General features: G+C 41.5%; 1 long non-coding RNA gene across 1 annotated transcript; it reads left to right on the plus strand.

Moving 5' to 3' along the window:
• Window positions 1-776: 776 nt before the first annotated feature.
• On the plus strand, window positions 777-2,830 carry LOC147650611 (uncharacterized). The gene is made up of 2 exons (XR_015276261.1): window positions 777-875; window positions 2,125-2,830. It is a non-coding gene; the product is annotated as an uncharacterized LOC147650611 (long non-coding RNA).
• The last annotated feature ends 11,733 nt before the right edge of the window (window positions 2,831-14,563 follow it).

The following is a 14,563-nucleotide window of genomic DNA, read 5'->3' on the forward strand; positions in this document are numbered from 1 at the left end:
CACAGCAGGGCCATGCTTTGCTCACTGTCCATTCTCCAGTTCTGTGTCTGTTGTTCCATTAAACCTTTAAGCTTCATATGCTGATCTGCTTGATTAAGTGTACACTATCTTCTTTCATCTTCATCACTAAACTGACAGGAATTCCACCAAACTGAGCTCATGACCTCCAAGAGTTTGCCCCAGTAAGTTCCCAGAGAAGGACTGGTTGCACTTCAATCCACTTTCATCAGAGTTACAAAGATTTAGTTCCCCCAATACAGAGACAGCCATTCACATCAGAAAAAGGTGCAGATAATTGCCATTTATTACCTGCAATACAAATCAGGTCTGAGTCATCTGTCTGTGCTGGCATGAGGAATAACCACTACTCAGTGGAGTGAGAGGTGCTGACCCACCAGATAATGAAGCCAGAGTGAGGCCAGCAGAAAGGATTGGCTTTCAAAGTCAATGAAATGGACAAAAAAATAAATAAAATGGTAAATATTTTATGAATTTTTGAGGAGTAACACTAGTTAGGTTTCTTATTTCTTTTATTTGCTCTCATTGATTCAGTCCTGCAGAATGGGCTCATCTAAACCCAAACACTTTTGTGGGAAACTGTATCAACACTGAGAAAGCTTAAAAATATAGGCAACCCCATATTATTCAAATAGAGAGCTCTTCTCTGCTTCTGTCAGATGACAAGTCTCAGGTAGAGCTGCCTGTCTCCTGAATGAGGTGAGACAGCCCTGCTCCTCTGGAATCAGCCCCCAGCTTTGGCTGTGGTGTTACTGCAGGAAAAGCCAGCTCTGCTTCGTCTGGGAGGGAACAGAGTCACAGCCTGCTGGCTTTTGGCACAGCAAACAGGAGTAAATGTCACTCCAAGCACTCCTCAGGTAAATGGCTACAACTGTATTTAACATTTTGACCTAGATGTAATTGGCTCTAATCAATCACTAATTACTTTCAGTTTAAACATGCATGAGAACTGGTAAAGTGCTGTTCTTTCAAATATTTCTCTGGTAGAGCAGCCTGTATTGGAATTATTCCACAAGAAGCTATAAGGGCACAGGTCAGTGTCTAGGCTGCTTTTCAAGATAATAAAAGAATTAAAGTTTATTTGCTTTTTCTGGAAACTATTTCTAGGAGCTGTTACAAAAGTTTTGTTTGCTACTTGACAATTTACTGCTTTGGTTCCTAACTTGCATCAGCTGGAACATAATGAGATCAAGTGAGAGCTCAGCCTTAAGCTGTCTGTCTGTCAGCATATCATCTGTTCTGCCATGGAATAGGAGCTAGCAGAGCAGCTTGGATAAATCAGCTTTTGCAGTTGTCATTTCCTGCTATATGGGGACTTTATGGTAGGAATACATTGTCTAGATTAGGCATGGATTGATAGCTGTGCTCTCCAGGAATGATGAAGGAATATCAGAGATGATCATTATCCACAGAGGCAGCTTCTCCCAGCCAGTCCTTCACTTCCATGGGAATAACTTTTCCCTGGTTCCTCACAGAGCTGAGCTCGTGTGAGCAGCAGTGAGAAATTCCCTCTGTGAGTGCCTTTGTCCTGAGCAGAGCAGCTGCTGGAACAGAATCCCTGGGAGCTCTGCAGTGCCTGGACACTGCTCCTTACCTGCTCCGAGGGAACTGGAAGGCAACATCAGATTTCATTCAGCAGGAGGAAAGGGTATAAGAAAAATAAAGAGAATAAAACTCAGTCTTCACACAGCAGAGTGAGATTCTGGATGTGTCACAGGACTGGAGCAAAGATTAGAATTGGCATGGAAAATGCTGTAAATGTTTGTAAATATTGTAAATATTTACAATATTGTACAAATCTCAGTCCCAGCTTCAGTCCCAGTGCAAATCCAGGCTGCTGGGGCTGAGGTGGTGGCAGTGGAGAGTGGAGACCTCTCATTTTCCCTGGCTGGTGGTGGCAGGAGCACTGCCTGGCTCGGGAGTGATGCTGACCAGGAGTCCTGTGAGCAGAGTTCTGGGCTCTCCTCTGGATTTTCATACCTTTTCTATTACAACACTTTGTTCCTTGTAGAAAAGACACAGAAAAAAAAAATCTATTAAAACACATTTCTCTTAACTTTAAAGGTATTTCACATTGGCACTTTCTGGTTTATCTCTTTCCATCAGGCCAGATCCTGTAATGTTTCCCTCTCCAGCTGTCCTGCCTTTGACCCCATCTGTCTGAAGAGCTGGAATTAAAGAACTTCTGCTCTTTTGGCCTCCTAATGAAGGCAACAAAGACCACTGACCAGTCAGTCTGCAGTGAAACGTGCTGGTGGTGAGGATACACTAGGTCACTAATGCTGTGTATATTTTATTATAATTACATGGTCCATACTCTGTTTTCACACCTCTGGGACCCAGAAATGCTGGATGCACACAGTCCCTGCTCTTTGGAGCACTGGCTCAGGTAAAAACGATTCTCACACACAGAGCAGTGACTCCAAGAAAAATCTGATTTCATAGCTGTCCACAAGAATGCTTTGATTTAAAAATGCTGTTTTTCCATATGAGATAAGTGAAGCATGAATATTTCCACCGTGATAAAAGATGAATCAGCTTTCCCCAGGAGCATCTCCCAGCCCATCAATCCAGGGCTTTGCTAAGCCGAGCCTGCCACTCCTGCCAGAGTGTGATCTGCTGCTGGGATGGGGCATGTGGGCACCCAGATTAAACCTCCTAACTGATCACTAAACAATTAAGCTGGGACTCAACATCAGAGGCATCAAAGTGGGTTTTTCTCATATCACAAACTGGAGAGACTTTTACAGTATTCTGACAAGGCACAAATAGAAGAATCAAATCGAGTAAAACTGTAAAGTAATGCAAGAAATGAAATCAAATGCTGTAGAGGCTGAAACTTGAAGTGCAGGGATTTGATGGGAGCCTCTTTTGTACTTGTGTAAGAATGAAATAAATACTATCTGGCAGCCTGTGTGGCAGTGTGCTGAGAAAAATAGAGAAGGTGATCTCTAACTCGGGATGATAAGATTCCTGACCCCATTTCTTCAAAAGCTTGTTGTTCACAGTCCGGGAGCTATTGTTATTTTTGTAATGCAGATGTGAGTCAGGTAAAAGCCTTACCTCAATTCATTACTACATTTTCACTGCTCATCTGGGAGCAGGCTGGAAAGATGAACTCCCACCTGAAGGCCCCAATATTGCAGGTTCTTCCCCAGGTGTCAGGATTTAAACACAGCCAAACGCTGAGGGCTTTAACACCGAGTAAATGGAAAGACTTCTGACCCCAGCCACCAGCTTCAGGCTGCAATTGGACTTGATGTGCCAGAATTCCTTCTGGCATCTCCACAGAAGCACAGCCTGCCCTGTGCATTGCACTTTGAAGCAGGATTTTTTGTTTGTTTACCCAATTTCCACTAAGCCTTTGAAAGGAAAGAAACATATGGGTGCTATATATAGGAATTATTTCTCTGCAAATAAAGTGCAGCTACCTGTGGACACGACAAAGCAGCTGTTTAGAGATCACTCTAATTTTTGAACAAGGAAAATAAAACATGGTTTCAGGATCTTTGAGCAAGTCAGCAACATCTGTCTTTAGCACAGCAATCAGGCAGCACTTTGTTTTTGCAAAAGTACAAGATTCAGTTTAAACCTTTGGGAATTCAAAGTAATCAAATTAAAGATCAAGGCAGGGACTGATGCTTTAAAGATGGATGCTGATGTAATTTTTTGGACTAGAATGCCATTACAGGTGGGAGGAAGCAGTGAGAGACCCTCCCTTGCCTCAGCTCTTCTTGTACAAACCTGCATCAGGGAACAGCGCTCAGACATTGCTGAGAAACTCTTTAAACATTTTGGGAGAATCTGTCAAAATGTTGCATTTACCTCCCTGGCATTCAGCAAGCTTGGGTGCTCCAAAGGATGAACTTCAGCAATGGCCACATTTGTAACTGCATATTCAGCATGAAATAAATGCCAGCAGACAGCAGAAATTGGTGTGGTTTATATAGGAATGGCAGAGATTGCATGTGCGTGCTAATTATTTTATTTTTCATGCACTTATGCTGCATTTTGCCATTCCCACCCTGCTGAAAATGGTCACAAGGCCATCGTGGTGTAGATGAGAAAATGGACAAATAGAAAGAACAGCTAAAATATCCTTCAATTACAGAATCATGTTTATCAGTTCAGTAGCTGCTTTCATACTAAATGTTCCTTTTATTTGCTTGTTGTTAAACAACATTTAAATATTGTGAAAGATTATGAGCTGGGAAAAGCAGAGCATTCTTTACTCTGCTAGAACATTATTGCAAATAAATCAAAGAATTCACTTTGCTGGTATTTGGTTTAAGGCTTTTTCTTTCAAGTAAAAGAAACATCTTAAGCAAGCTGCTTGCCACCTACGGAAGAGTTTGAAATATGTAAAGGTTACCTTGAAAACAAATAAAACCTCAAATGCAAACCCATTCAGCCTGGGATTTTTCTCCTCAGAGCATCCCAGCCCCTCGCTGTGCATTGCAATGTGCAGCCCAAAATGTGTTTATTTTGTTTATTTCCCAGCCTGGTGCCGGGGATCATCTCAAGCCCGTTGGGTCAGACCCGGAGAGGGATCGTTCGGAACTCTTGAAACTCCTGGGGGAAAAAAAATTACTATTTTGGTCACACCAAGGCTCCTGCCTCTCCCCCTTCCCATCTGTTTAGAAAAGTCTGGGTGCTGAGATATCCCTGTGGGAAGGTGCTGCAGGAGCTGCTCATCACGGTGTGGTGACGCAGAGGAACGATGCTGGGGAGGGCTCGCGCCGGGGCAGGGACGGCTCTGCCAGCTCTGCTTCCTCATCCTCTGCTGCTTCCCAAGCTCAGCTCCAGCTTGCCAAGGCTTTACCTCCAGAGCACAGTTTTAATGAACAAAGTTCACCACAATCTTTCTATTTAGCTTCCCTTTGTAATGAATTATTCCGCTGCTTCTGAAATCTGTGGAAATAGGATGTGATTTTTAATGGGTAGGAAGACATGACCTGGGTTTTCTGCTAAAATTCCCCAAGTCTGGAATGGGTTTGTGCTGCTGGAAAACACCAGCATGAATTTCACCCTCTGTCTTAAAGATTACAAAGAGCAAACTTTCTTTTGAGCATTCATCAGCTGATATGGTTGAGGTGTTTTTCTCACTCACAACAGTGAAGCAGAATGGTCTGAGGCCATTCCTAAATCAGAAATAATGTTAAATAGTAACTATAGAAATGCCATCCAAAGAGGAGAACCTCAGGATGGAGGTTTTTTAATTAATTTTAATTAATTTTTAATTATATAGGTTAAATAAGACTCCATATTCTACTCAAATGTGATAGAATTCACAATTTTATATAAATATAGCACAGTGGTAATCACAAATAAATATACAACTGCCAACCTTGTGCACAGAACTGTTCAAAACTTTTTCTAAAAAGCCAAGTCCTTCACAGAAAAAGCAATTTCCTGCAAGCAGAAATGCTCATTTTTTTGAACCAACTGAATCAAGCTAAAACAGATATTGTAAATATTTATCTTTTTATTTGAATGTTGCTAATGTTTACATATTTGCTTTTCAGAAGATATTTTGGTTCATCCAACTTTCTGTGTGATTTTATTTTGTTTTGTGAGCTATTTGAATATTATTGAATTATCTCTTGAATATTAATGTGGAAACCTTTTAATAGCTCCACATTATTAAGATTTTGAGATTTTTCTCAGGTTTCCATCCATTTTTTTTCAAAACACAAAACTGATATTGAATTCCATTCTAACCCAAAGAAATATTAACTGGAATTTTTCCATTTTGCCAATAAACTCAATTAATATGTGATATAACCTTATTAACACATTCAGAATTTAATTCTGTAGGCACAACAAACACTACCTTGAACAGTGGTATTGAGGTTTTTTTGTGCAAATCTTTGCTTTCCTGGAGGTTGTTCCCATAGAAATTCAAGTTGCAAAATTCTAATAATCTCTGGACAAAACTGTGCAAAATCATTTAGCAATGATCTCAGCTGATTGCCACAGTTTGATTCAGTAAATGCCAAATGCAAAACTAAAATTTCTGTAGGTTCTGACATCTTGTCAATACAAACTCATCCCAGTTTGTGATGGCAAGGCTCAGTTTGCTCACAGGATGCATTTTGCTGCTCTGATAATGAATTTCTGCTCACTGGAAGGGATTGGATCTTACAGGGGAGCAGCAATTTGAACAGAAGGCAATTTCTATGCTGCTAAATGTGAAATCATAATGTTTTTGCTACATAAACCAAGCTTATTTCACAGCACAGAAAAAAAAAAAAATCAAGTGAAAACCATGATGTACCGAGTCCCTGAAGTGAATCAATCTTTAAGAAAGCCTAAGGTGTTAATTTTAAAAATCTGTCAAATATTTTCTGCGTAGAACTCGTTTTTATATGTATAACGTATAAACGGTGGCCATTCTTTCTCAGAATGAAATTTCCTTTTCTTTTAATTCCTGGGTTGTGGGGATGTTTTAAAGCCAGTTCTGCAGCACACAGGGATGGGAAGAAAGGCAAGGAAAGGAGAGCTTTGCTCAGAAAGTTCTGTCCAAGACGCGTCACCCAACGCTGGAGACGTCCAAGATGCGTCACCCAATCTTTCCTTCAAAGCCAACAAACCTGCACTGGAAAAGCTGGAAAAGCTTCCTGCAGGTCAGCAGCAGGGTCTGGGAATTTGTGCCATCTCATGCCACTGCAGGAGCTTTTTGAGAGGAGGAAATTCCTTTCCCTGGCGCAGTTTCTCCCCTCGAGTGAGCGGAGTTTGGAGGCGCGACCGGCAAAGCTCTTCGAGAAGGGAGCACCACATCTCTTGAGAGGAATGTGTTTGGAGAACAATCACCAGAGAGCTCACAGAGCCAGCTCTGTGGGGAAAAGAGAGAAAAAACAGCATTGACAAAGAGAGAAATAGCAGCATTTTAAAAGTTCTTCCTGTTGAAAGCGTTGAGTTTGAGTACCTGGGGTTTTCAGCTCGCTTAAATTACACCCCACGAAAAACACACAAGAGGAGCTGGTTTAAAACAGATTTTCTCCGGCAGCTGGGAGATTTCACTCCTTGGCTGGGCAGTGCAGAGCGTGGCTGCCCCACTCCACACAAATCAGCAATGGGTGGAACACCCGAGCCAGGCTCTTGCCAGAAAAAATCTCCTTTCCTGAAAAGGTTTAAAGGTTTCTCTCCTGCCAGCCAGGAATTCTTCCAGGCTAAAAGTGATGAGGCAAGCACTGAGATTCTTTTTCATTTGCAGAGAAATAGCGGTGAGATTCCTGTGTGTTTTCAGAGAAATGGTGATTTGTAGGAATGCCCTGTGCCCTATTTCTTGTCTGCCTTTAGAACTGTGGATCCCAAGAACACAGACTGAGCTCAGCAGAGGGGAGAGAGTGGCAGAATTTGGCCCAGAACACAAGATTTCCATTCTCATCTCCCGTGGTGGAGAGGAAGGCAGACATTTACTCAAGTCTATAACTTTAGATGTGGGGTTTTATAGGCCTTGTTAATAATGTTGGTGTTTTACAAATGTTTTGAATTAAACGAGATTACAGGAAAAAAAAATCCATTCTAATTCAATCAAATTAAATGTAATTAGATTTTGTATTAATTTTTTCAGTGTCAAATTTATTACCTTTAGGAGGATTTGTAATATAGTATAAATTGTAGCTTGTAAGAAGAGGTTGGAGTAACAATGAAATGAGTTTTTATTTTATTAGACTTTACAGTTATGAGAATGATTAATTTCTTCTTCCAAAAGATTTGTTCCTTTACTTGGCAAGTCAGTGTTTATGAACAAAACTTTTAAATTTAGTTACCATCACACCACTCTCAAAATCAATAAATGCAGATTTTTATTATGAACAGTATTTGTGCTATTTTTAGCCTTACGACACAGAAAAGAAAGAGAAAATTGAGATTGGTTTGCTCCTTTCTGCTTCACTGGATGCAGTAGAAATTCTGTCTGTTCCCAAGTGCATTAACCAGCACACAAATTCCATTTGTTAGGGAAAATCTTCCTTTGGTAGCCAATTTTTCAGGCTGGAGGCACGAAGGCAGAGCCAGATGCAGCGGCTGCATTTGCTGTATTTGTGCTCCTGGTGGGCCAAGGTCCAGCTGCAGCGCTCAGCTGGGATGCAGGGATGCTCCAAGCCCTGATCCCAAACATCCTTTGCAGTTCAGACAAATTTAGGCCATCTCAGGCCGCAGCAGGAGCTCGTGGGGTGTTCTCAGTCTGCCCCAAGAACGAGACTTGGCTGTGCTGGAGGAGAGCTGGGGATTGTTCCAGCTCTCCTGCCCTGGCTGGACAATCCTCGCTCCTTCCTCTTCCCAACCAAGTGGTTTGTTCCCTCATTCCTCAGCATTCCCTGTTTTCCTGCCCTGCTCCTTACCTGTGCTGCCTCTCCCATTTCTGGGGTCTGTCCAAGACCTCTCAGGATGCTCCCCACCCTGCAGTGAATCAGAGCCTTTCATTCCTTCTGCTGCCCCTCCTGCTCTCTCTGACCTTTGCCACAGCTTCAACATTCCATTTTCCAGCTTCTAGGGAGTGCCCACTGCTTGTTGAGCTCAGCTTGTCAGAGAGGGTGAATTTCCAGAGAGGATTTTGGCTTGTTTCTAGAACAGGAATGAATATTTTTTACCAGTTTCCCCTTGTAGATTCCTTAACTCACCATAAACTGCTCTCAAGATTGGATTCATCAGCTCTTGCCAGGCCACAAATTACTGCAGATGAATAATAGATGTTCCCCACTCCCAGGTTTTCCTGTCTTGCCTCAGCCTGGCCCTGCTTCCAAGTGGCTGCTGAGCCTCTCCAGCTGCTGATGAAAAGCAAACAGCCACCAAGGTGCCGTGAGTGGCACAAATTCATCATCCATTCCTCCATTCCAGGGATGCCTTGCATTTTTGAAACTATTTTCATTCCTTTTGGAGCCTGGAGACTGCTGGAGTAATAATAGCTTACCCTAGGAGCACATTTCTTAGTAAACACTATACCTCTGTGAAAAAATAGCTATTATTGTGTTCCAAAGGAAGCCAAGGAGACAGGTTTATTGGATTTGCTTTTTTTTGGATTTTTTGTTTGTTAGTTTGTTTTGTTTTTAGTTGATTTGTTGGGGGTTTTTGGGGATTTTTTGTTTTAATTCTAATTATTTGTTTCTTCATTAAAATAAATAGAATTTGGGGGCATTTTAATCCACCCATTCCAGCATAAATGAGCTTTTTGTGGGTAACTGTCACTGTCATCAGAGATGGGTTTTTGTTAACTAGATGCTTCATGACACAGCTTGCATCTCGGTATCTCACAAGCCAAAATTACATTCTCCTGAGCAGAACTCTCACCTGTGCTTTAAAAGTCACAGATCCTGGTAAGGAGGAAACTCAAAGCTTATTTTGGAGCTCCTGTCTGTATCCTCCCCTGCAGCTGAGAGGACTCACTGTCAGTACCAAGTGGAGATCTAAGTAAAGCGTTTCTATTTTGATGCCTCCACAGCTGAACACAGATCTGGGAATTTCATGCTTTGGGGATACTTATACTACATGTAAAAATTGGTGAAACTGAATCAATATTATGAAAAAAAAATGACATTTTGTCTATAAATATTATTAGAAGGGTTTAAATATTTGGTTTCACGTTGCTCAAGCAGTCTCAAAAACCAGCGTAGAAGTGACTGATGGCACAGGAAGTAATCAATGCATTTTGGGCATCCATAGTCATGTTCCTCCTTCTACCTAATTGGGCAAGGCCGAGTTTCCTCCCCAAATATTCAAAATATTGATCTGCAGAGGGAGAGGCAGCAGTCCTGCAGTGGCATTAATGCAATAAATAAATGCAATAAATAGCAATTGGTGTCAGTGGTGACAGCTCTGCCTGCCCAGCCCTCCAGGAACAGATCAAACAGCAGCTCATCAATAGCTGGGATTGATAAGGGATTGATAAGGGTTTGACAAGGGATTGATAAGGGTTTGACAAGGGATTGATAAGGCTTCAGGCAGATTCCAGTTAAAAATCAGCAAGGATTTCTCTGCAATTAAGTGCCAGCTGGATTTACTGATGGGGGGACTCCTTGGTGGTGATGCCAAAAGTGTTATCTGGATCAATTCTCTTTGTTTGCTAAATTGGGTGATAAGGCCACCGTGAGCAAAAATAAAAATGTTTGGAATGACATTTTTCTTGATAAGAAATAGAAGTTATTTCTGTCTCTTCTTGCAGTCAGGTGCTCACAGCCAGGCTGCCGAGGAGCCAGAGTGATCTCCTGGATGTCTGTGGATGTCTGAGTGGGCAGATAAAATGTCCTGCAAAACACTGTGGTGTTATGTAGGCCTTCATTACAAGATGCCTTTCACACCTCTGATCAGCTGGGAGAATTCTTATATTAAGTCTAATTACTACAAGTATTCCACACCAAAGCCCCATCATCTCGGTAATTCAATAAAATCTCTTTCTGTATGAGCCAGCTCCAAGTGATCTTCTGCACAGATCTATTCATAGTTACAATAAAGAAGCAGAGAGGGTATTATAAAACCATAGATAAAAATGGATAAAAGGTACAGAGAAAGTCACTTCCTTCGCTTGCAGTTTGATTATTTTGAAAACCTAGAAAAAGATTTCAGGTGGTCAAAATGTGCAGAAGTCTGAGGAATCTTGGATTCTCTTGAAGAATTTTCAGTCCTTTTGATTTTTGAAGCCAATGTGTATTTTCTTCCTATTGGTCATTATTATTTTAGGAGAATGTTGGAGACCTATTACAGCCAGAGCTGTGAGCTATTGCAAGGCTAGAGCAACATACATATTTTGGATATTTAATGGAGAACCAAAAAGATGAATTAAATTACAGGGCTTCTTGTGAGTTCTTGTCTATCAACCCAGAAAATAATTTCAACCTGTCAGGGAGAAATGAAAACTGGAGTCCTACACAACAAGGTGCAAAATTGTTGCTTAATGTAATAGTAAATAAGCTTATTTTGCACTGTTATTGAGGATGACTGATTTGCACTGCTATTTAGGATGATTTGTTTCAGTGCAAATGAGATATGTTTCAATTTGAGAAAAAACCCAATCCACGTATATTTTATGTCTTTGGTGCAGATAAAATATCTGGGTGAGTACATGGGTGCAGCATTCCTCAGCCAGAGCTTCCCACTGAGCCCCAGCTTGGGAAATGGAACCAAAACAGAGAGACTTCCACTCAACTTGTTCCTGGGAAAGAAATCTTCTAGCAGAAAATGCAGATTTCACAGGATCACTGATGGATTTCTGGGGTTGTTTCCAGGGGAGGAATATTTTAACTGAAAAAGCAGAGTTCACAGAAAGAGGGAGGTTCTCTGGTTTTGTTGAGAGTGCATGGTTGCTGATATTCACAGGAGATCTCAAGAGCTCATTCCTTGATGTGCTTTCATTTCCTTTGCACCCAGACAGAAAACTCTGGGAGTCTGGGAAGGCAGGACAGCCCTCACCTGCCAGGGGGAGCAGAGCATTGTCCATTAGCTGAACAACCACATTCAAACAGGTTATTCCACTCCACTAGAAATTCCAGCAATCCCAGAGGTTTAGTGGAACAGAAATGCAGCCACCCATATTTATATATATTTGTATTTATTTCTATTCCTGCTGTTGGCCTGGCCAGGGCTTTGGCACCTGATTGCTTCTGCAGCAAAGCTGACCTCTATGCAGTGGGACAAGCAGAACACAGATTGGAAAATTTAATAATTAAATACATTTAATAAACAATTTTATCAATTTAATCAATTTTTGAGTCCAAACTCATCCATTTCTCCTTTCCCTACCCACAGAACCCCTGGCTGCCTGCAGTCCCTGATTCCTCTTTCTCTCCAGCACAGGAGCAGGCAGCAGTGAGCTGCCACAGCTCTCGGGGTCCCCAAACTCCTACTGAAAACTTGTGCCCCCTCAACCAAACTCAGGTGTTTTAAACTCACCTTTTCTAAACTCACCTGTTCCAAACTCACCTGTTCCAAACTCACCTGTTCCAAACTCACCTGTTCCAAAACTCACCTGTTCCAAACTCGTGTTCCAAACTCACCTGTTCCAAAACTCACCTGTTCCAAACTCACCTGTTCCAAACTCACCTGTTCCAAAACTCACCTGTTCCAAACTCGTGTTCCAAACTCACCTGTTCCAAACTCGTGTTCCAAACTCACCTGTTCCAAAACTCACCTGTTCCAAACTCACCTGTTCCAAAACTCACCTGTTCCAAACTCACCTGTCCCAAACTCACCTGTTCCAAAACTCACCTGTTCCAAACTCGTGTTCCAAACTCACCTGTTCCAAACTCACCTGCTCCAAACTCGTGTTTCAAACCCTGCCATCTACACAGAGCTGCCCATCTTGGTCCTCCCATCATTGTCCAGAGGGTTGGATTGTGGATTATGTGTTAATTTTATTTGAGAACACTCAGGTGTGTCTTTTAGAAAGCGAAGAGCTTCAGCGTTTTGATTTCTAACAGAAGTTTTGATTTCATCTCTCATCTCCAGCTTTGCAGTTATCAGTACAAAACTTCAAACAACAAAAAGTGTGGAAGCAGCTGGGCTGGAATTCCCCAGGAATTTGGAAAGTGCTGAGTGATTTCCATCACTGACTCCAGTGGCTCCTGAGCAATCACACCGCCCTAATCCCTGCAGCTAAGAGGTGTCTTTGCTTCTTTCATGTTTTCTCCTAATACCCCTGCAAAATACAAGCAGCAGTGTGGAGACACACTGCTTTAGCCTCTGCCTCCTCCTGAAGGGATTTTTTTCCCCTGATCAAAAGAGAAGTTGTGATAACTGTGGTGTCTGGAGCTCTCCCTTTCCCCTGGGTGACCTGGAGCACAGCCCTGCTCAGCCAGGGGCTGTGGGGAGGATAAAGGGATGTGCCAATGGACAGCTGTGCAAGGGAAAATCCAGCAAAGAATTCCTTTCTGCACAGCTCCTTAAAATCCTGCCCAGGATTTATTGCACCTCTGTATCGAGCAGGGTTTCCCTGCTGAGGAGTCACGACCTTGTTTCCCTGCCCTCACCTCCAGAGAGGGTTTTACCTTTGGATGTGGGGCTAAGGCTCACTTCAGGAAAAAAGAACTACATGAGACCACGTTTTTGCTAAGGAAGGGTTTACTTGCATGTGCTCAGGAAAGCTTTGCTAACTGTTCTTCACTTGAACTATTTCCACTTGAACTATTTTCTTTTTCTAGGTAATTATAACAACAATTCTTGTAGGGAGAAGTGAAGGATTTCATATTCCCTGCCAGGAGGAAAGGCACGTGCTGCCAGTTCAGATACCTCAGAGCTCTGACCTTTCCTCCTCCCCTCAGCTTTTGCTTTTGCTGCTCACTCAATTAAACAATTCCTAATTGGAGTGCCTGTGATGGAGGGGAGTTTCTGCAGTGCTTGGTGTGGGTATGGAACTGCACAAGTGCTAAAAATGTTTGTGATAAAACTGAATTTCCTCATCTGCTGCTTCCCAGAGCCCCCAGTCAGCTGTGAGGAGCTCAGAGCTGGGACAGGGGCAGGAAGAATTAGAGCTGAATTTACTTCTGTCCTCTCTTGGTGGCTGTTGAAATCCACCCAGCCAGAAACAGAATCCATTTCCATCCTGGGACTTAGAAATGATTGGGTCTTTGCTGTAAGTGGCCAATTTCTGGAAAAAACAAAACAAAACAAAAACAAAACAAAACACTAAACAAAAAACAAACAAACAAAAAACCCCACAACAAAACAAAACAAAACAAAACAACCAAAAACCCCCAAAAAACCCACAAAAAAAACAAATAAAGAAAATAAATAAAAGAGAAAAATCCTGCAAGATTTCTTTTTTTTTCTCAGACTTATATCCTTTCTTTTTTCCACCTGAAAACCAAAAACCAATCAGGAGTCTCCAATCTATATTTAACAGATATTTAACAGATTAACTTTATACAGAATGTGAGCAGGTAACAGTCACATTTAACTACTTTTAATGCAATTTCTCCAGGAATTATTTGTGCAATCCTGGCTCCCCATACTCACCTTGAACCTGCCTGGGAGCTGGGACTGACTGAAGGTAAGCAAGGGATTTGTTCTTTAAAGCCACAAGTCTTTGTTTTACTAATTTATTTCACCCAATTTACTAATTGGGGAGATGAAATACAACGAAGCTACAATGCCATCATTTTTGTCAGCCTGTAATTAATTTGTTGTTTCCACAGACAATGGCACCATATTTAATTTTTAGTAGCTCTTGAATTCTCTGTGACCCTAAGAATTTTCTCTGTGTTAACAATACACTGTAGTTTATTTCTGTTTATTCCTGAGGCATTGTTCAACTTCCTGTTTTGTAGTAGAATTCTATTAATTTATCACTTATTTATACAGAAGTCACTGTTAATCTTCATTCCCCACTCTTGTTTAGCTCCTGCAAATACATTTTTATTTCATATTCCTCTCATTTGATATTTCATTCAACACTTTTTTGTAAATGACTTGACATTTTTCCTTTTCCTGCCTCTGAATTACTGAAGATTTTCTCAAGTACTTTTGTCCTAAATGTATGTTATGGCCTCCTTAATTTTGTGCTTATTGCTGTGTACCCTTCAATCAGTTTCACAGTTCCCTTTATTCTATA

Source organism: Cyanistes caeruleus, chromosome 14 (genome assembly GCF_971803275.1).
Source record: "Cyanistes caeruleus chromosome 14, bCyaCae1.hap1.1, whole genome shotgun sequence".
NCBI lineage: Eukaryota > Metazoa > Chordata > Aves > Passeriformes > Paridae > Cyanistes > Cyanistes caeruleus.